The sequence below is a fragment of the Chrysemys picta genome, chromosome 14 (assembly GCF_011386835.1).
Source record: "Chrysemys picta bellii isolate R12L10 chromosome 14, ASM1138683v2, whole genome shotgun sequence".
In the NCBI taxonomy this organism is placed as follows: domain Eukaryota; kingdom Metazoa; phylum Chordata; order Testudines; family Emydidae; genus Chrysemys; species Chrysemys picta.
Genome location: NC_088804.1, coordinates 23994102 through 24016986, shown reverse-complemented (window position 1 = coordinate 24016986; position 22885 = coordinate 23994102). Strand labels below are relative to the sequence as shown.

The window sequence follows — 22885 nt, the reverse complement described above, 5'->3', positions numbered from 1 at the left end:
AAGTAAGCTGTCTTGAACATAGATTTGTAGATCTCATTAGAGATACTTTTTAAAAAGGTACTCTGTCTCTTGGGAAGATAATGACAGGTTGTAATCTTGGCATGCAAAGTTTACAGAGAGGAACAGTTTGTTAAAATAGATTGTTTAATCTTTCAGGCATTGTTTCAGAGGGGTGTGCTTTTTAATTGCACTTGGACATAACATGAGAGACAGAGGAAGCCAATGGTAGCTGAAAACTGATACAAGTGGCAATATCAGATATATGGTATTTCAGTTTTTTTTAAAAGCTAAATATGTTTGATTTGAAGTGTTATAAAAGTTGTGTAAGAAAAATGGCAATTTTTAACCGATTAGAGTGAACATTTGTCTGTCTCATAAATGAGGTATTTTCCCGAGGGTAGTCAACAGCTTTGGTGGCACCAGATGGGGGTAATTTTTCAGATGTACTCTTTCCAATGGGCCAGTGTCCTAAGGCTTTGCTTTAAATGGCCTTTTTATGCAGTAAGATAATGGGCAGTTTGTGCATTGCTAAATCAGCCCTATTTTGTTAGGAATGTTCCAGTCAGGGGCACTTACAATTTGTCAGAGGAAATGCAGAACATCTCTACAGGAGTCTGTTTAAGAGGACATCATTTCTCGATAAGCTCTTGCTTAGGTCAACATGCAGCACTGCTCTTACACTATTCCCCTGTTGCTTCTGCCACACGGGAATGCTCTGATTTATTAGGATTACACAAGTCATGTCCTCCGCCTGACTGAATCCACAATGTGAAAATTTTCTTTCTTTTTCCTTTATCAAAACGAAATGTAGAAGGTTACTTTAAAGCCTTCATAAAGTATTTCTAAGAGGAGCATTTCAATGAAAGAAAATACCCGTATATTATACAATGACTTTTGTATAGCTGTGTTTTATAAATACATCATCCCAAACCATTTGAATCAAGATTGCAGCCATTGTGAAAAGTGCTGCTGTTTAAGAGAACGTGCTATTTAAAAAAAAATATTAGACTGCTGTACAATGCTATTGATGTACATGGATAAAGTGACAAGATTATGAATTCTGTAAATGTGATACAAACATTTCCATTAACTGATGAAATGACTGGATTTTAACTACTGAGTAAAAACAAATCAAAGCCCACAGAACCAAAACCCCCACAAAATCCCACAATCCAACACCCAAAGTCAAAGTGAGAAGCAATGCTGATTGCCATAAAATGTATGTCTTGTCAACTTTTTAATTACATTTTAAATTGAATCCAGATTTCTCCTATAAAGCTGGCTTAATAAAAGGCGATTCTTTACTGAAATCTGTTTTAAAAGCTGTGTCCAATTCAGTGTTGTGTTCATTTCATGTGTGGTAAAGGTGCTAACACTTTGTCATTTAAGCTGCCTTAAGAAATTTTTGGTTTGTTTTAGCACTGCAGTATTTTAAACTGAGACGAATGCAGTCAAGGACTTTGTAATGAAAGCAAGAAATCTTTGAAAGGTTTTAGTAGTTTTGTGTATTAGAAGAGGATTATAGTGTAAATAGAGCTGCAGGAAACATTTTGAACAGGGAGAATTTATCCACATTTTTACTCTGCTTAAGGATGTTATGTTGTTAATAAGTAGCACAACACAATGGAATTCAGCTCGATGAAACAAAGTATTCTGAGCATAGCACCTTAAAGACACAGGGCCTGATTTTCCCAAGTGCTGAGCACCCACAATTCTCAATGAAGTCAACTGATAAGACCTAATGTGGAGCCATTTTGTAGGCAACAGGATAGATACAAACGTGAAAGTGATGGACAAAGAAAAGACGAAGAAAGAATTCAAGAAGACAAAAGAAGAAGAAGAAACTAAGAAGAAAAGGCCACAAATTAGCATTTAGGCCCAGATAAATTCTGTACATTGGAATAAATTACACAAAATATCAACTCATCGTCAAGGTATAATATATTATGAGAACTTTAAAATACTATTGGTAGTATTTATATAAAGGTGCTTCAAAAATAAATTTAGGAGATTGGTATTAGAATGTGAAACCTTGCACTTTTAGGACAATGGTGTCCTAAATGTGGTAAGTAATTGTTATCTAATGACTCTTCATTATGAAATGAGTATGGTAATCTGTATTAGTTTTTCATGGACAGTGTACATATAATACTATCACAATGAGCACAATTTTTTGCATTCCTTGTGAGAAGCCTCAGAACAGATAGCAAGGGCTGAATGAGCACACAAAAATCAATGCTCAAAGTCATGAGCAGGGAGGGTTTAATTTTAATTGAATACCCCCTCCCCCCAAGTTTAAGCTTCTGTAAATAAATGAATAAAACAAATACATGAATATCCAATTTTTTTGCTCCTGTGTTTGCTAAGAAAATCTTCCATATGTGAATTGATGCCCCCCCATCCTTCCAAGTGTGCACATACATCTGAAAAAATAAGACTAAACCTACCACAATTAAATTTAATTGAATGTGAGCTCTGAACCTAACAGTGGCAAAATAAATGGAAAAATAGAATCATAGAACTGGAAAGGACCTCAAGAGGTCATCTAGTCCAGTCCCCTGCACTCAAGGCAGGACTAAGTATTATTAAATAGTTCTGTTTCACCTCAAATCCCCTTTGGGGAAACACCTGGCAATTCTAGAATTGTGGCCAGAGCTCTAATAGAGTACCAGCAGTTTTTGCATTCTCTTTTGGAAAGACCAAGTGTAATAAGCAAGTCCTAGGGCTGCCTATGCCATCTCTTTTTGGTGTCTAAGTGAAGGACTTCAGTTTCCCAGGCTGTCTGTTCGTCTTTTAGAAAAATTTCTTGTTAGGCAAATTTAAATTATAAAAATACATTTTGCCCTCATTGACTAAAATTCATAACTTTACTCTTTTTCTCTTTTCCTTGTTACATCTTTTTGCATTAAGTTTAATTTGACTTTGTAAACTTTAGTTTCTTAGTATGCCTTTCACTATTAAATATATTCTTGGTAGTAAATCAAGGAACTTGGCTAGGTATAAAAAGTATTAAAAATAAACAAACAAATGGCAAACAAATGCTTGCTTTTAGTGGGTGGGATGACCTCTGTAGGTGTCTTCTCTTTGATTACAAACTTAAGTTGTAACGTTATTCCCAGTGAGCCCAGAATTATGCCGGTTAATGGAAAAAAGTGTTCTGTCAATGATAAGAGGCTGTTTTCAGTCACTGATCTTAGCCAAAGTGTTCCATAATATATTATCTCAACTCCAAATTGTTAGGTTATGGAGAGAAAAATGAGAAGATGTAGTGGAATTACACAGTGCAAGCGAAGAACAAAAGCCTCCGCTGCCAAAGAAGAGAGACAACAGTGGAGCCGTTAGATTTGTTTTCAACAAAGAACTTGACACAACTGGGCTAATTATAAAAGTCTGTTGAAAAGATAATGGCAAGTGAGTAATGCCAAGATTATTCCGGTTTAAATAAAAAAAAACCCATCTGCATTATTAGACATACGAAAAATTGAATTGTACAAAATGTCCAAAGATTTGTGCTTCACATTAACAAGTGTTAGATTAATACTGAAGTACAGGTAAGAGTGAATGATGTAAAAACATTGGGCCAAATTGCAGTGGTCATGGAAGGGCAGATAAAGCAGGAGATGGACAGTCAAAAAGTGTCAGCCCACGCCCTGTCTTAGGTTGAGCACATACCTAAGAGCCGAATTTGGCTGATCAGGATTTTGTTTTTTCTAACCCGTCACATGTTGTTCAAAATATTCGAAGCTATTTCTGGTCTACACTACCACTTAGTAGATGTAAACGTGTGGAAAAAGACACCTCCCTGGGCAACGTAAGTTACATTGACCTAAGCTCTGTTCACACTGGCGCTATGTCTGCTGGAGAGCGTCTCCTGCTGACATAGCTTCGCCTCTCGCAGAGGTGGAGTAATTATGCTGATGGGCGAGTGCTCGCCCATCAGCATAGTGTCTTCACCAGACTTGCTACAGTGGCGCAGCTGCGCTGATGTAGTGCTGTAGTGTAGACTTGTGCTCAGTAGCAGAACTAACTAGGATGGTATGATCCAAAGGCAGATTCTTGATGTAGGAAAGAGCAGGGAGTGTCAGTGATCTAGTTCCAGCTCCCTAATTCTTTTGCTCATTCCTAACCCTGCGGTCACTTAGAATTGCTGATAGGCAGCTATGAGAGCTACCATTGGTGCGTGGGCCTTCCATCGACCCTGCACCAGTAGAGGATAGATGTAGGGGAGCTCTGCTGTGCTCTGTCCTTAGCCATGACGTAGCCTCTGCACTACGAGGGTGCTGGGTCAGCAGTGGGGCTTGGAGCATAAATAGGTTGTTTCCTTGTGCCAAAGGAATAGTCTGCTGGCTATTTGCAGCCAGTTTCTGACCACTTTTCACTGCCTGCGTGGCACTAAGGGGCTGGATCTTGTTAGATAATCCAGCTCTTGATATTTATCTGAATATTATGATATGGAGACCAAAACTGATTAGTAGGTAGACAGCACAGCAACACACCAAAGGAGAGAGTAGATACCATGAGTAAACAGTGCTTATCAGACATAAGCAGGGGTAACAGAAACACATAAGTACAGAATGGGATTCTTCAAATAAAAGTTCCTGTCCTTTCTGGTTGCAGAGAATAGCTGCAATGCTGCATTCACGCTGCAATGCTGTCTTATTTGCTCTGCAGCCAGATATGCTAAAACTAACATAGCAGCAAAAAGGATGTAAATTTTGAACAACTCCTCATCTAAATGATGTATTGAAATTCCATTTTGACCATTGATTGTAATGTTCGTACTTCTAAGTCAGTTTGTCCATGTCTAAAGCACTTCATCGCTGTTCATTGAAATGACTTACTTATTTTTAAAGTGTTTTTATTGCACTCTAGGCATATACAAAGCAAAAGGATACAAAATAGGAAAGTCAAAGCAAAAATCAAATTGTCATCTACACATCATCTGCATTAATAACATTGCCAACTTTTGTTTAACACACACAGGAGCCTAGCGTGAAATTACCAAGAAAAGACAGTAAATTGGGCATATGATTTAAATCTCTGTCTTACAGCATATAAAAATAAAAGAATTAGCTTCTTGCATGTACTGTTGGCATACATTGCTAGTGAAAATACTTAGGGTTACCATATTTGAACATTGAAAAAAGAGGACACTCCATGGGGCCCCGGCCCCGCCCCAACTCCGCCCCTTCCCCTCCCCCGGTCCCACCCCTTTCCCCACCCCCGGCCCCGCCCAACTCCGCCCCTTCCCTGCCCCCATTCCAACCCCTTCCCCAAAGTCTCCGCCCCCTCCCCTGAGCACCCCACATTCCCCCTCCTCCCTCCCAGCCACACAAAACAGCTGCACCAATTCTAAAGTCAGGCACTCCACTAGTATAGACTCCCATGACTTTAATGAAGCTGCTCAGTGGAGGATCTGCCCCGGCGCTCAGTTTTTGGGAGCGGTCAGGACACGCAGCTCACACTGTTCTGTTTCCCAGCTCCCCAGATGCCTTGGAGCACCCAGTTCTCCTCCCTGCCCGGTAAAATCCCGGACATTTTGAGCTATTTAATTCTTTAATTCTAAAACGTAATTCTTTATATGTAGTGAACTTTGTATTTTCGTTTTGGCATTGTGTTTGCTCCTAGGATCAGGGGCAGCCAGGGTCTCCACGTGCTGGGCCCGCCACAAGCCAAGCTCAGAGGCTCCCATTGGCTGGGAAAAGCTCCAATGGGAGCTGTCGGAGCCAGCCCCTGCAAGCCCTGCCCCCGCAGCTCTGATTGGGCAGGTATTTCGCAGTGATCCACCACACTGCTGTGTCTCATCACAAATGGGGAGCTGAGTGCCATACAGCACACCCCAGCCCCAGGAGCTCTGATCCACTTGCAGGCAAGGCAGCCCGATGCCCATCGCAGCCAGAGCTCTGATCCCTCTGCACACTCCTGCCTTTTTCACACTGCCCTCCCCTCCTCCCCCACCACAGTCAGTGCTTTTTGGCGACTCCCCGGAGCAGCTCCCCCAGCGCTGCCCCCCACCTGTGCAATCAGCGGCGCATGGTACTCCCAGCTTTGCTGGCATCCCTGGCTTACCTTAGAGCAGGCTCTGGCGACTGCTGCTGCTCCCTGACTCTTCGGCTCTGTTTAAGAGCCAAGCTGCCCTAGTGCTACCGGCTTCAGGCACTTCTCCTACCTGGGCTCCAGCTGAGCTGCTCCTGCCAGCTCAGACTGTAAGAGCCAAGCTGCTGGCTTCTGGCAGCCCTCCCCTACCTCAGGACCCAGAGCTGGCTGGACACGTCCCTTCCCCAGCTCCAGCCGAGCTGCTCGGCTCCGCCCCCTCAGACTTACAGAGCAGAGCTGCAGGAGCCAGCGTTACCGGCTTCAGGCAGCCTCCCCCCCTGCCTCCGGACCTTGCACTGTGGGAGCAGCTCAGCTGGAGCCGGGTAGGAGAAGTGCCTGGCTGGGGGCTCGGGGTCCGGAGGCGGGGGGGGGGGAGCTGCCCGAAGCCAGTAGCGCTTGCTCGGGCAGCTTGGCTCTGTAAATCTGAGAGAGGAGGAGTGGAGCAGAGCCACAGGGGGAGAGGAAGTGCCGGCCATTTTCCCGGACATGTGTGGCTTTTCAGCAATTCCCCCGGACGGGGGTTTGATTGCTGAAAAGCCGGACATGTCCGGGAAAAAGAGGACGTATGGTAACCCTAAAATACTACAAGTGAGATTTACAATTAAAGAAAAGAAAGTGTGTTCAGAAAGAGAAATATGCTTGTTGGAAGGGGGCATGGCAAGCAAAGAGAATAAACCTTAAGGTAAGCAAGAGAGAAAATGTTCTGAAGTGTTGTAGGAGGCAAATCAATGCTCTTCTCAGAGCTGGTCTAAGGCAATCTCTCAAGAACACACACACACACACACACACGTCTCCCAAGCACAGGGCCCTCACCAGCACAAGTCTGTGCATAGTCTTGGGGTGGTGGCAGCAACCTGGACTCCCCTACTCATAGCTCTCTGTTGGGATGGCAGGAAGTCTCCATGCATACAGACTCTACAGCTGGAATGGTGGCTGAGGCTTCCCTTCTCAGACCTCAGCCCACCCAAATTGAAGTAGCAGTGCACTGAGGCCCTGGCTAAACTAACTGCAGCAGAGTCAGCCAGAGCACCTCTTCCTTTCTGGCTGCTTGAAGAGTAGCAGCTGCTCTAAAATGCCATGGTGTTTGCTGGATCCCCAAACTCCTGACTACATGAAGATCATCAACAGCAGTCTACCCCCATTCCAGGTGTTTACCGGAGCCCCTGTGTGGACCTTTTGTGGTGCAGACCCTGCTCCTTGTTCTAGGCTGTATGTAATGATGTTGCTGATGGTTTTGAAATGAAACACAGAAGCCAGCTGCCTCAACCCTGGAGGATGCCTCACGTCCTGCCACCAACTCCATGGGGCTCCCCTGGCTGCTTCTGAGGCATCGGGGATAGCCTGGAAAGTCTCCCAGAGTCAGGGAGTTGCTCACTGCACAGCAAGGGTCTAGAAGTCCTGAGAGCCGTGGCTCCAACTGAGGATCACAGGGTTGCCAGACTTCTGGCTGTGCAGCAGGGAGCCTGGAAACCCTGAATGCCTTGTCTTGAGCCTCAGTTTTCAGGGCTTTAATGCTCTCTGCAGCGAAGCTGAGATCTTAGACCCTGCTAGAGCCAGAGCTCAATAGGAGCGAGCTGAAAGCCCCCACTTCTGAGGCAGTCTGCAAAGCCACAGACCATGGGAGCCCAGGCTCCCCCAGCAACCTGTGAGGCGAGGTGGCAGGAAGCCAGGCTGGTCCAATGGAAACTTGCCCATTTTTCATGGAAGTTTGCTGAAAAAGATAATGCTTCTGGGAAACATTTTGCTTTTGATGACTTGGAATTTTCTGACAAATGTTTCTTTGGAAAATTCTTGACCAGCTCTAGTTTTATGCCATATTGACAACTCTTTGAATTAACTAGTCAATGATCATACTACATCCATAATTAAGTTAAGCAGAGACAATACTTTTTGCCCTGTAGAATTCCTTGTGGTCTACTTTGTTCTCATACTTCGATGTTTCCTTATCTATTCTTCATAAATATTCCTACAAAACTAGTGATGGAGTGAGATTTTTATTTGACTGTTCCAGAGAGTTTGAGAATTTCAGGGAAAAAATTCTGAAGAATTTGCCAGAGCTTTCCACATATTTCCATTTTCCTGGCTAACCTTTATTTAAAACATTTATGATTTGAATCGTGAGGACCTGAGAAGTCATTCCCTCCCTGTGTCAACTGTCTCACTATGGTCCTTCAGCCTTGAAAATTCATCTGTCCTGGCCATGGGGAATATCTATTTTATGGGCACTCAGAATTCAGTGACATTCACCCTGCGGGACCAGAATCCTCTGTAAGGTTGGCAGAATGTAGAGGCTGCAGGACTGTAACGCTTCCTACATTTGAACCCTGGGGGTGAAATCCTGGCTTCAGTTAAATCAATGGGAGTTCTATTCTTGACTGGATTTGTGGCAGGGTTTCACCCCGGAGGTAGGATATTCCCAGTGGAAGGCTCCCAGTGCTGAAATCATCTTCCTCTGTCTCATGGCATATTGGTCTGTTAGCTTCAAGCAGGGCATAAGAGGATTTGGAGTGTGTCTGGGGGAGAGAGTAGGAGTCCTGCAGGGAAAACACTAAGAACAGCCAAGCTTGGGAAATGACCTTAGGCTATAGTTTGGTGGTGGTTGTTAAAATCGCCAAGAAAGCCAAACCAAAGGAAGGAGAACCCTAAGTTTGGACCCTATTTTGTGTATGCATCATTAGGATCGGGGTGAGAATACCACCTGCTTGTAGATATATTTTCTTTCAGCTGTACCTTGTTAAATTTGCATGTGTTACCTGGCCTTAAAATACAAACCCAAACTAGGAATTGAGCAGTTTTGGATAAGGCCCCACCTGTCTTCCTTCTCCTGCAGATTTGTGTAGATTTTTCTGAAATTCACTACCATCTTCATGTTGGTTTATTATATTGTTCACTGTACCGTGCACTCGGACAAGCACAATAAGAGGTATTAGACCTGGGAATGGAAGGGTAGCCTTCTCATTCTATAAGAAGTGGGAGTTAAAGCAATGATGAAGAAATGAAGACTGATTCAGAAAGATAACACTGTAGCTTACATCATGGAGGACAAGAGAGTGCCTTAGAGGTAAAAGAACTGACATAGTTTCACAGCATGCACTAGTGAGAGATGAGAATCCAAGGGAAACATCATGGCATGTGAGAAACAAGCTTTCATTGATCACCACATGCCATGATAGCACTGTCTAGGAAACCAATAACAATGGTGAGAAAAGAATACAATATTTGACAACTATTGTTTTGTTTTAAGAAGTACACATTAAAAATACATCTAAAATACAAGACACAAAGAAGCTACATAAAGTTGTTAAACTTCTTCTAGATGTGCATCTCCTGTGTGCTTTTGAAGAAAACATGCAAATCCGTAGGTTTTGAATTTCCAAGTTTAACTCATCTCTTTTCTCTGTTTTTTTAAATCTATGCAGAACTATTAAGTTGCTGAAGCCCAAAATAGAAGACAGAGCTTTATAAATATTTTGCATATTTTTGTTTAATTTGTTCAAAATAATACAAAATATGCTCACAGTTGGCATCCAAAATGCAAATATTAGGAATCCCAGTCCCTTGATGCATTATGGTTTTCATCAGTATGGTGTGGTGTGTTTTTTTTTTTTTTAGCTCAATATAGCATTAACAAGAGCTACTTCATTGAACCTTATGAAGGTAAACTCAGCCACAATGTGTTAGTTTCTACAACCATTCCAAAGTATGATCACTCTGCATGTATGCAGAAAAAAGAAAAAGTAAAATTTTAATATAATTAATAAGATTTGGTTTGGAAATGTATTTTACACACACACACACACACACACACACACACACACACACACACACACACACACACACACACACTCTGAATTTGAGTGTGAGATCAAAGTGTGTATAGGGGCTTTTAGCTCTAAACCATAATCCTTTCATGTTCTAATACATGAGGGTTAAATGGAGAGCTTTTAAGTGGAGAAAATATGCAGTCCATGTGAAAGGTTTGATAGTGCTATATAGCCACCAAAAGCTTAAATGTGCTTGACTGTTTTTATGGAAGACAGTAAATTAGTCTTTCCTTTACCTTTGACAGGTGAGAAGCAGTTCTTGCATGACCGGTGGCTATCACCATACATCTGCTACCACACAGGTGAGACTTTCAGCTTCAAAATGATGACTGGTAAGAAAAACAAGATGTCTTTCCTGGTTATAAATTTAACTCTTCTATGATTAGCCTGGGCCAATTAGGACACCCCTGGGGTTCAGACTATGTCTCAAGTACAAGCTGAAAGCCTGATTAGCTGAGGTCTCTTGATACTTGTTCTTGGTAGTAAATGCTGGCACATATAGTATTGATTTTCATTTAGATATCTTAATGTTTCCAGACAATCCTAGCAGATGTGGGCTGAACTCAGATCTACGAGAGAGCTGGGCTGCAATCTGCAAGCATTTTTCTTGCCATTTTGTTTCATTTTTCCTAAACTTAACTGATTTGGAATCAGGAGATATAAATGAAAAATGCAGAGTTTGCCTATCAATCATGGCATGTACAAACATTGCTACTGCCCTTTTCTAACATCCTATTACCACCGGGTAGTTGGCTAGTCAAACAGGAATAAAAATTACACTGCAAACATCATAAGTTAGGCTTGATTTGTTGAGCAAGAAGCCTGACAATTCTGTAAGAGTTATATACCTCAGCCTCGCTGAAAATCAGCCTTGTTATGGCTCTGGTACGTCTATAAAGATTGTTCATTTCATATAAAACAGCTACCTGCACTGAAAGGCCTGAAAGGAAGAATGATGCTGGTTATAAATATAGAGGAAAATCTATTTGTCTGCCCCTTCGTGCTGTTAGCAAGTCACACGATGCAGCCCTTATGCTGTTCCTAGGCAGCAGGGGGAGTTTTCCATGGCCACCTTTTGCTTTCATCTTCTGGCCTGGACTGAAGCACATCATCTCTCTTTGTCATATGAGATAAAGCAATGAAGTGTGACCAGTGCCACTGCATTGCACTCTGCCCACCAGGAGCACGTTAATGATAATGAAAAACTATACTGCACCACATTTAAACTAAATGTGAGCGTAAGGCTGTCTGTCGGCAGACTGGTATAACAGTTAATGTCATAAAAGATAAATAGAAATTATTAGAATTGGTTTGGAAGGGATTTTTTTATAGAGCAGGGTTGTATTCCTTTAAAGATACATTATCAGACTGTTAAATCTAATTTCAGGCTACTGGGCAATTAAAATGATTAACACTCTTTACTCATATAGTTCAATTCATTAAAGTTTTAAACCCCCTTTACACACTATTTATGTTGAAAATAACATGTGAAAATGTCTTGGATCATTAATCATTCAAATTTGCTATATAACCACTTTTGAAAAATCTTAAAACCATAGTGTGTATTTACAAACCTCAAAGGCATGCTTGAAAGAAAGAACAAAATCATATTCAACCCCCACTGCATCTGACAGACCTTTTGTAGCTCCCAGAACCTTTCCTGTGTTTGCAAAGAAAACCACCCAGAAAATTCCCCCAAAAGATTGTTTAGGAAGCTATTCCTCCTAGGGGCTTGTCTACTTCTTAGCTGTCTTCATCTGGGGGCTTATTCCTTTCTTGGTACTCAGTGATTTAGGCATGGAGCTCCCATTAAAGATAATAGAAGCTCCAAGTATAAATCCTTGTGCACTGAAATGAAAATATATTCTGGGTATGGCACTTAGTTTTCAAGTGTGTCACATGGAATTTAGTATTATCTACTGACAAACCAGTTTATTAGATGGATATAAGAAGAGATCTTCAGGCTAGTAAATGCTGCCATTAGTTAGAGGTAAAACACCCAGTACCCTTCTGTGTTGGCATTTGCAACAACCTCCAAAACACAGTGGGAACATAATCATGAAAGTCAGTATACAGTATGTGACAAGAAAATTAAAACCGTGTATTAATGCTGGTCTTTTGAAAATATTTACTCTAAAGAAATCCAACTTTTAAAAAAGGGGTTAAAACTTCATTACCTATTGAAAAGATCTGTATCAATATTTTTTAAGAAACAAATACTACAAATCAGTGGGCTACCCTGTCCTAGGGCTAACTGAAAACACTCTGGAATGTAGTTGCATGTAATGAGGTGCTCGATGGTTTGACACACCTGTCCTTGTCAGTGGTCGACCATGTGGCCATAACTCATTGGGCTGTGAACCCGGTGAGATTCCACCAGTCAGGCAGGTAAATATTTGGATGTGTGTGGTTTAAAGCACATGTAAAAGCTATAGGAAGCAATCCTTGTGGTTCAACAGGTGGCGCTCTTCCCTCTGATCATTACTGAATGATCTGGTTCTATGTCTCCTTGTTAGGTATGCTGCTCGAGGCATCATCTTTCAGATGAGGTGTAAAACAGAGGTCCTGAACAAATGTGGTCATTACATATTTCATGGCACACTTTGTAAGAGTTAAGGTAATTACAATCTGCCAGCCTAAATTCCTCCTGCCGTTCTAGCTGGTGAAGGTTTGCTTCACCTCTTGTTCTAAAGAGCCATGTGATTTTGCTCTGTGTTGTCAAACATGCAGAGGTAGCAATATTTCACTGGTTGGTGGTGTGATCCTAGTGGAAGCTTTGTAGTTGTAAAGTGTTTTAGGACTCTTCACTTTGAAAATGTTATTTGCAGTAAATGTAAGATGATTATTAAGTGGGCATTCTGTTTATAAAGCAGGTATCTAGTCATGTGTCCTGTCCTCCTTCCAGTCAGGCCTAGAATATGAAAGGTCAACTAGCATTAGGGGATCCAAACAGTGGTACTGAAGGGAGGTAATATTTTACCATCCTATTTGCCATTTCCCCTCTTCATTCCATTACTCTTATCCTCTGTGTAAGGCATAAGAACTGTCTCACTGTTCAGAAACAAGCCATGATATTTTTACAGTTCCATGTATTGGTATCTGATGCAGTTCTAACCCTAGGCAATAAAGGAAACTGTCAGCCTCTATCAATGAGGATGTTTCTAATGCTCCTTCATCACTCACTTCAAGAGCAACATGAGCAAAGCCTTTCCCCCAAGAGACTGACAGTTGTATCATCTCTGCGATACTCTAAGCTTCTGCTGACTTAGGGAACGGAAATCCCAAAGGTAGTCTTGAATTTAGTGACAATATATAGTGCTTCAAGCCAGTCCACCAAGCAAGATGTGTAGAAATGTTGTTTAGTTAGATGGGCAGGGTATGGGGGGCTGATAATCAGGTCATATTCAGACATCTGAGTAGCAAATCACAAACAACCCTACCAGAAACTTTCTCTCAACCTTAGCACTCCTTTTCCCACCCATAGATCTTGGTGGGGAGAGGAGCGGGAGGAGGATCCCCTTAACTTTAGTGTCTTAGGAATGGTGAGCCAAGACCTTCACGTGGCTCTTCCAATATCAGGCACCCAACTCCTCTCATCCATGACTTTCCAGGATGCCTTCAGCTGCATCTTGGAGGTCCAGCTGTTGTCACTGGATCAACCCCCTTCCCACCCGTGCTCTTTCTGGTGGTGAATTTGGGCAGGGCAGAGAAAATCTGAAAGTGGCTTTCTCCTTCACACTGTAGCAGAGAGAACAGGAAATACTCATGCCACACTGCTTTGTTGACCAGAACTTATCCACCATCTTGATCAGGGGAATTTTGTAGCAGGGTTTCAAGATACAGTTTTGAGTCTTAAGTTGACTTGGCTGGGATTGCTCTCATGGTATTGGTTCCGATTCCCTGAGTGGCTTTACCTAATCCTTGTGCTTGAGGGTTTTCTCTGAGGGGAGAAGCTGTAGTTGAGATGTTCTCTCTTAATCAGTAAAACATTGTGGGCCAAATGATGTCTCCAGCACACCCTGCAAATCTCTCTGACATCAGTGCAAGACAGAATTTGGCCCAGGGTCTGTGCTTTTTCCATTTTCTAATAATCACAATAATAATTGTACATGGGGGGGTCCTGTGTACCTGGGAAATGATTTTTTTTTCAAGTTTGTGATACTTCTTGAGGCTCCCATTGATTCTGATTATTTACAATTTTACAAGGGAAATACAGGCAGCCCATGCTGTGAGAAAGATCAGAAGTGCCTGCATTCCTTAAGGCTATTGCCTTCTTTAATTCTTCAGTTTAGAGTCAGTGAACTGATTGCATTTTTCTCCATTTGACACTTTATATTTCACATTTCTTCATCACATTATATTGTAGCATATTCTATTTTAAGGACAGCTTCCATTTGAGAATGTGGCCTGTCATGTCTTGACCATTATTGCAGATCTGATGTTGTTGGTGACTTAATCTTGCCTCATAATAACTTTAGGCCACTGCCCTGTTTAACCCCATTTTGGCTGGCCAGCTAGAGAACTGGATGGAGATGATTACCTTGTTTAATCCACTTTATTTACCCAGTGGAGGAAGTAACTGCATTTTCCTTTTTAGGCATTATTTTATATTTCATGTCTAATCATCGCATACAGTGACTTGAGGACAGTTGCCCTTGGAGTATTCATTCTACTATGCTATCCTTACAGGCTTAAAGGGAGATTTTCCAACTGTGTACCTTGTATGTTAGATCTGCAAGCATAACTACTGTGACTGCACTTGCAAATAGACAGAAATCATGACTGTATGTGCAAACTGGGCATGCAGTTTTGCGCACATCTTTTAAAATCTGGCCATTAGGTGACCACATTTTAACCAAGGTGGGAAAGGATCCTGGGGACAGGGGATGTTTATACTCATCTCATTGCTCTGATTCATTTTGCACTGGAAAATTAGATAGTTGATTAGATTATAACTTAAAATGGCGCACACAGACGTTACCACTGTCAAACCTGGATTGAACTCCTGATGTAAAATATTTTGATCAAAAAGGCCAATCTCTTGCTTCTTCCATTAGCAAATATCCTACACAGTGTTCATTTCCAGTGACTAAAGTTTTTGCTGTGGACTTTGTACATGAAAACTTGGGTGATGTTAGATTAAAGTCTTCAGTAATTTAATAATTTCTTTGTAAAGATATGCTTGTTTTCTGTTGTAGCTGGCATCAGTCTAAATGAATCAGTAAAATAGGATCATTTCAGCTCATATAATAGCAGCCTTCTCCTATTAGAAATGCCTTTCTTCTGGAAAAGGCAGTTGTCCCACATTAATGGATTTCTAATCAAAAGCACTAAATCCCATGTGGTATTTTTTAACACATTTGAGCACCCCCATTAAGACAGAATTCGAAATGTACTGGAAACCAACTTCATTGTTGTTCAACATTCATGAAAATATATAGAGATTATACTGATATATCTTGTGTTCTCCTAGCTACTCTGTATTAGTTTTGTAGTATCGGGGCCCATTTTCCCCCCCCATAGACTGCTTTTTGTGAGATTGCTGTCACGTTACCATAATAAAGGGTTTTTTCCCCACTCTCCCTCTCAAACATAAAGAACATCAGAAAGGTTTCCTGAGGAATAAGCAGAAATTGAAAGAGGAGTGTCCTGGAAAACCAGTGGATGCTGGAGGAGGAAGCCCTACAATAGTTTAGAGTAAAGAAATATAGGAGATTAATATGAACCTTACATAGGTGAATCTTAGCTGAAAAGACGACTTCAGTCAGTACTCACAGTCACGTCCTGGTGACGTTAAAGATAGTATTGCTTCTCTTTACCATTTGTATCAATGGTATCTACTTATTGTGAGTCATTGCCACTTGATGTGTAAATATCATGTTGGCTGGAAAGCAAATGTGAATTGCTGCTGTCAGTAGGGTACATTATCTAAAGTCACTCATGTTTTGCAGACCGTTGTCTACCTAAGCACAGCAATCATTGCATTTCAGGTTTAATTCGAAATTGTTGCCAGTTTCAACCACAGCTTTCAGCACAGGTTTGCATGTATAAATAAAAAACAAAAACAAAAAAACCTCCAAAACAAAACAAATCCTTGATATTTTCCATAATTCACATTTTTTTTGTACTGGGGAGAATAAGAAACACATCACGCTGTTAAAGACAACATACAGTAGTTTAGTTTGCAAATGTGGCCTGCCATTTACAAGGTAAGTGAATAGATTAGTATGTGTCCCAGAATTTCATATGTAATAACTGCCCATAATGGCAAATTTAGCATATAAAAAAATGAAATTGACGAGAATTTTATTTCTTCATAGCACAATTCAGTGTTTGGGGAAAAGTGAGACGAAAATATAGTTCCTACCTTGGCCCTATGGTTCAATCACTCTACTCAGCAAGAAAAATCCTTGTGCAAAGGGGTTGTTCAGAATTGCTTAGTCATTTAATTAAATTAATTTTTTCATGTATGTTTTATCACAGAGCAATGGGACAAATTCCCACTGAGGTAAGGGGGCACTGCTCTAGTGCATTTGACAGCATTGTGTCCACTATGGTCCATGGTGAATTTGGCCCAGTGTCTTGGGCTGACTGCTTTTAATTAAAACTAAACATATGGGACAAAGAATGGATGTTCAGTCTACAACTCCCAGATAGTAGCACCTACCTCAATGACTAGTTCAGCACATCTGGGAGTTACATTTAACCCTTAGGCTGCTACCATTTCTCATGGAGTTATCACCAAATGAATATTGCAGGAGGATAACTGTTGCTACCTGAGTAGCTAGAAAGTTTACATACTTTAATTAGGACATGTTCACATGGAAAAGAGGACCCAAACATACCAGGCTTGCTTTCTTTAGTTAACCTAAACTTCCCCTCTGACCCTGCAGAGCTTTTCGCTGAGGTGTGGCAGTAACATTATTCAAATGATATTTGAATGTTAATCTGTGAAAGTGCTATCTTTGCTGCTTTAATTTGAGACATGATGACATGCACTGCAGCCCCAGTTGTTGGGGGTTAGTTTTATGTTCTCTTCATGCCAGACAGGATTCCTTCCAATAGCACCATATGTCAAAAACTCCAACCAATTCCAGTCATGTACCCACACTGTACAGCTGTCACAGCTATAATTGTTAAAACTAAAGCCCAGAGAAGTTTGTAGTTTTGGAAATGCTCTGGTCTCCTTAGATCTTTACTACTGATGTTATAGCTGATTAGGACCCTGCTAGCCTTCTGTTGGTCTCTTGAAAACTGCTGTAATTCTCATTCATCATGGAAGCTAACCAGCTGCTCCAGAGCCATCCCCTCAAAATGTGTTACTTGATGTTATGCTTTCCTGTTGTCCTGACCTTGGATGTTCAAACAAAGGACACTTATTATATTGGAATTACTTATTATATAGAATCCTGCTAACCACTTTCTGCACACAAAAATGAAAACATCATTTATGTACCTGATGTCACTGAAGAGGCTGCTATTAATCTGCCCTCTTTTCTTAGTCATCCTGCTATAGTCTCATTGTCATTTCAGCACAGATAGTGAGAGACTGTGACCTCTTGGAATGCTCTTATATCAGTCAATCATTGGACTTTTAGCATGAATGTCTGTCTTGTTGCTTAGCAGTCTGAAGCAACCCCTGTAATCTGAGTTTGGAGTCCTTACATCCACTTTTGTCATTCTTATCCTAAGGTAATAAAACTGAATACCTTCTGATTCACACACTGAAACTGAGTAGGAAGTTGAGCTATTTGCTTTTCCATTAAAATCTCCAAGTTGAAGCTTTGTGATTTCAAGGTGTTTTATAAATTGTACCTGTTTGACAGCCCCTGCTAAAGTTTATTGCAGTACGTATCAGATCTGAGCAGTACACACAGCCGGGCCTTTTCAAACTACAGATTTGCATTTTATACCTAAACTCTTCTCGATCCATTATAGCTCATTAAGTAGATAGTTACTAGCCTGTCTTTTGAACCCAATACAGTGTTTTCAGAATCCTGTCCCTCCCTGTTGTTTGTTTATTTTCTTTTGATTTAGAACGATACAAAGTACTCATGCACAGGCTGAAAGTGCTTGGTCAATTATTTTATATTACAAAACCAAAAGCACAATTTAACCAGCTCATTTAATTGACCAAGCAGCAACTCATAAGAACAATCACACTAGGTCTGACCAAAGGTCCATCTAGCACAGTATCCTGTCTTCTGACAGTGTCCAATGCCATGTGCTTCAGCGGGAATGAACAGAAAAGGTAATCATCAACCAATCCATCCCTGTCGCCCATTTCCAGCTTCTGGCAAAACAGAGGCTCGGGACACCATCCTGGCCCATCCTGGCTAATAGCCATTGATGGACCTATCCTCCAGAAAATTATCTAGTTCTTTTTTGAACCCTGTTACAGTCTTGACCTTCACAACATCCTCTGGCCAGGAGTTTCACAGGTTTACTGTGTGTTGTGTGAAGAAATACTTCCTTTTGTTTCTTTTAAACCTGCTGCCTATTAATTTCATTTGGTGACCCCTAGTTCTTGTGTTATAAGAAGGAGTAAATAACACTTCCTTATTTACTTTCTCCACACCAGTAATCAAACTAGTCCTAATCTTATCAATCTCTCCTCATATGGAAGCTCTTCCATACACTAATCATTTTTGTTGCCCTTTTCTGTACCTTTTCCAATTCCCATATATCTTTTTTGAGATGGGGTGACCAGATCTGCATGCAGTATTCAAGATGTGGACCTAACATGGATTTATCTAGAGGTAATACAATATTTTCTGTCTTATTATCTGTCCCTTTCCTAAGGATTCCAACATTCTGTTCGCTTTTTTGACTGCCACTGCACATTGAGTGGATATTCTAAGAGAATATGATTCCAAGATCTCTTTCTTGAATGGTAACAGCTAATTTAGACCCCATTATTTTATATGTATAATTGGGATTATGTTTTCCCATGTGCATTATTATGCATTCATCATCATTAAATTTCATCTGCCATTTTGTTGCCCGGTCACCCAGTTTTGTGAGGTCCCTTTGTAGCTCTTTACAGCCTGCTTTGGACTTAACTATCTTGAGTAGTTTTCAGAGTAGCAGCCGTGTTAGTCTGTATCCGCAAAAAGAACAGGAGTACTTGTGGCACCTTAGAGACTAACAAATTTATTAGAGCATAAGCTTTCGTGGACTACAGCCCACTTCTTCGGATGCATATAGAGTGAAACATATATTGAGGAGATATATATACACACATACAGAAAGCATGAACAGGTGGGAGTTGTCTTACCAACTCTGAGAGGCCAATTAAGTCTCTCTGCAAAAGAATTAATGGACACAAATCTGACATCAGGAATCATAATATTCAAAAACCAGTGGGAGAACACTTTAACCTGTCTGGCCAGTCAATGACAAACCTGCGGGTGGCTATCTTACAACAGAAAAACTTCAAAAACAGACTCCAATGAGAGACTGCTGATCTGGAATTGATATGCAAACTAGATACAATCAACTCAGGATTGAATAAGGACTGGGAATGGCTGAGCCATTACAAACATTGAATCTATCTCCCCTTGTAAGTATTCTCACACTTCTTATCAAACTGTCTGTACTGGGCTAGCTTGATTATCACTTCAAAAGTTTTTTTCTCTTACTTAATTGGTAAGACAACTCCCACCTGTTCATGCTCTCTGTATGTGTGTGTATATATATCTCCTCAATATATGTTTCACTCTATATGCATCCAAAGAAGTGGGCTGTAGTCCACGAAAGCTTATGCTCTAATAAATTCGTTAGTCTCTAAGGTACCACAAGTACTCCTGTTCTTTTTGAGTAGTTTTGTATCATCTGCAAATTTTGCCACCTCACCTTTTGCCACCACCCCTTTTTCCAGATCATTTATGAGCCACCTCACTTTTTCCAGATGAAATACTTTCAGGCCGATATATTGGTCTTTACTTCAGTTCCTTTATCTCCTTTCAAAGGCCAGGTGAAACTCAGGGCCCTGTAGAATCCTGTGAAAGTTGATATATTTTGTTTGTTATGGTTGGTTGGGTGGTGGTCTAATCCCTAGCACAATTTTGTAGCATCTCTGGTGCTTTATGGGCTTCCTCTGGGCAATTTTCCCACTCCTGGACACCTTCTTTCCCTGGCACATTTTCATGGTGCAACTTGAAATGATCTAAGTAGGGACAGTAAAAGAGCCATTTTTGGTATTTCTTGCATCACTTCTGTTTTCCTTCTATCTCTGTTTGTGATGTGTGACTAGTTGTTACTTCTCTCCAAACTCGGTCTGTTGCTTGAATAAGATTCTGTACAGTATATACTTTAAAAAAAAGTGAAGGGTGAAGGAAGCATCAGTGTGTAAAGATATAAACAGAGGTTTTTTTTATATTTCATCTAATGGAATATTTCTTAAGCAAGCCACAGGGGCTGTCATAGATGTAGTTGAGAGTGCTTTTAATACTGATGGCACAGATACCACAGCTAATTCATAACAAGTTTGAATGAAGTTGTATACATTTGGATATTCTCGGTGATATGAATACTAAGTCCTCTACCCTCTCATTATATGCAAAAATAACTGGGGAATTTTCTAATCTCCTTAGATCTATGTAAGCAATACCTAAGTGCCCACTTTGGGTCTACCATATGTAAACTAGCTTGCCCGGGGTGAACTATGGTGCTTTAAGGAGGCAGATGTTTTGGTTTAAATATTCATTTATATATGTATTGGAGCAAGGACTGGAACCCAGGTGTCCCCGTCCCAGGTGATTCCCCCAACCACGAGGCAATTAGTCATTCTCTCTCTCTCTCTCTCTCGCTGTGCCCCAGTGAATATTTCAATGTTTCTACGAAGTGGCACAGCTTCAACAGGAGAGAATAAGCGAAACCCACTCCAAAATACCCTAGCCTAGTTCATCTACAATGTGGGACACCCATGCTCAAGTCCCTGTTCTGAATCAGGCAGAGTGGGGACTTGAACATGGGACTACCACATGCCAGGTGAGTGTTCTAACTACTGGTTATTGAGTAAAATGAGGCATTACCACCCCTCACTGGCTTTGTGCCTAAGTCCCCTTGTGAATCTAGCCTGAAGAAATGGTTTTGGCTGAAACTGTTCGGCAAATTTAGAAATAGACCCAAAACTGCATTTTTCAGCAAATAAGTTATTTGTCTGAAAAATGTTGGTGTAGTTCAAAGCCATGGTAGAAAGAAACTCTGGGTGCAGGACCACTTTATCCTTATGGAATATGGTGAATGGGAGATCTTCCATAAGCACCTTTAGCTCACTTACTCTGCATGCTGTTGCCAAAACAAATGTAATCTTAATAGACAAAAGTTATTAAAAATCCCCCTATAGTGGTTCAAATGGAGTGTTCACCAGCCTGATAAATATCATACTGAGATCCTCAGTGGGATGCAGGGCTTGCACTTGCATGTAAGTCTGCAGAACTTCTTTCTGAAAACTACTAATCATTTGAGATCATGATGCAACTTGAAATGATCTAAGAGGGGTTTGGTGGATGTTTGGTGTGTGCGCAGTCCTTTACATGTATCACATTTTGTGTCTTTTATTGATGGGATAGGCACTCAGAATAGGAAGGGCAGCTTTAGATGTTTTTTATAAATGTGAACAAAATCAATCATGAAAAGAATGCTTTGTTAGGTTCTAATCTGGTTTACATGGGCCAATTCATTGTAGACAATTGTGTTGCACAGGTCTCACTGAGGACAATGTAATTGCACTGGTGTAAATGAGGGTCTGATTTGATTTGCTAAAGCACCTTTATTACTATTAATGGGGTAGGAAAGAACTCGGCATCTGACTCTGAAATCTGAAGCTACTTGCAGGACTGGCACTTAAAGAAAATCATCTTATTCCTATTGAGGATATTTGATATGGAAATCATTCAGAGATGGTTAACATGGAACCCCAGAATGCCATTTTTAGTCATTTTTTGAAGTAAAACCACACTTTAAAGGAATATGGTGATACTGATATACTGTGGCAGATTTTTAAATGTTGATAATTGATGGATAGATATGACAGTGCTTTGGTAAGCAAATGTATTATTTTAATTTGATTATATATTTCTTTTTAACTATGTTTTATTTCTTTAAGTCATAACATAATTATAGATAAAAACCCCAAAAGGCTATTATTCATAAATATCAGTGATTTTTTTTAACTGACAGCATGGTACAAGAAGTCTGCTAGGTTGACTTGGCTAGCCAAAGCAAACTTACTTTTATTATTATTGCCATTTTTACTGTTTGTTACAATACTGTATGTTAAATTTACAGTATTGAATCCTCACTTGTGTATAACGTGTAGCAATAACTAATTATTTGTGATAACTATTAGTACAGTAAACACAACTTATCTGTGTTATAAAAGTGGCATTAATAAACAGACTTCCATAAATGCCAAATGTATAACATGATCATTCTAAAGCAGTCTAAAAATATGATGTATTGTAGCTAAAGACACTCACAAATGCATGTCTGTGTGGAAGGGGGGAGAGGAGGACTGGTTTGTGCTTAGAATGTTTTTTGATGCATAAATAGAAGCATTAAATAATTTTGAATACCTTGTTTCCTAAAAAAGATTAGTAGTGCATCTCTAAGTGCTAAATTGTATAAGAGTTATTGTTCACACCAGTCTTCAGACCGTATTATTCCATGTAGCTTTAAATAACCAAGTCCAAATTATGCTCAGCAAGCTGTTGGGAAAGCTTGGGGAAAGCTGAGAGCTGAAGAGCCGATTTGTGCCCTGACTTACATTCTGTGCAACCCCACTGATTTCAGGCTGGCTGCCCAGGGTACAAGGCAGCACAGAATTTAACTTGGAATGTTTAGTTTTAATTTAACCGGGCCCTTTTTGCCTGAGTTTAGCATCGCATTCCAGTGTAAAGCAATGATGTGCCTAGATGGTTTATAAAAAGGAGCTCTCCCCTACCCCATTTCTTCTGTTC

The 22885-nt window shown here is 40.6% G+C and overlaps 1 long non-coding RNA gene across 2 annotated transcripts in view; it reads left to right on the top strand.

Moving 5' to 3' along the window:
* The window catches only part of LOC101944715 (uncharacterized), a 212046-nt gene that overhangs the window by 170229 nt on the left and 18932 nt on the right, over positions 1-22885 (top strand). For both annotated transcript variants that reach the window (XR_010592566.1, XR_006174935.2), the window contains exon 3: positions 10166-10222. This is a non-coding gene — a long non-coding RNA (uncharacterized LOC101944715). The remainder of the gene's footprint in view (positions 1-10165; positions 10223-22885) is intronic.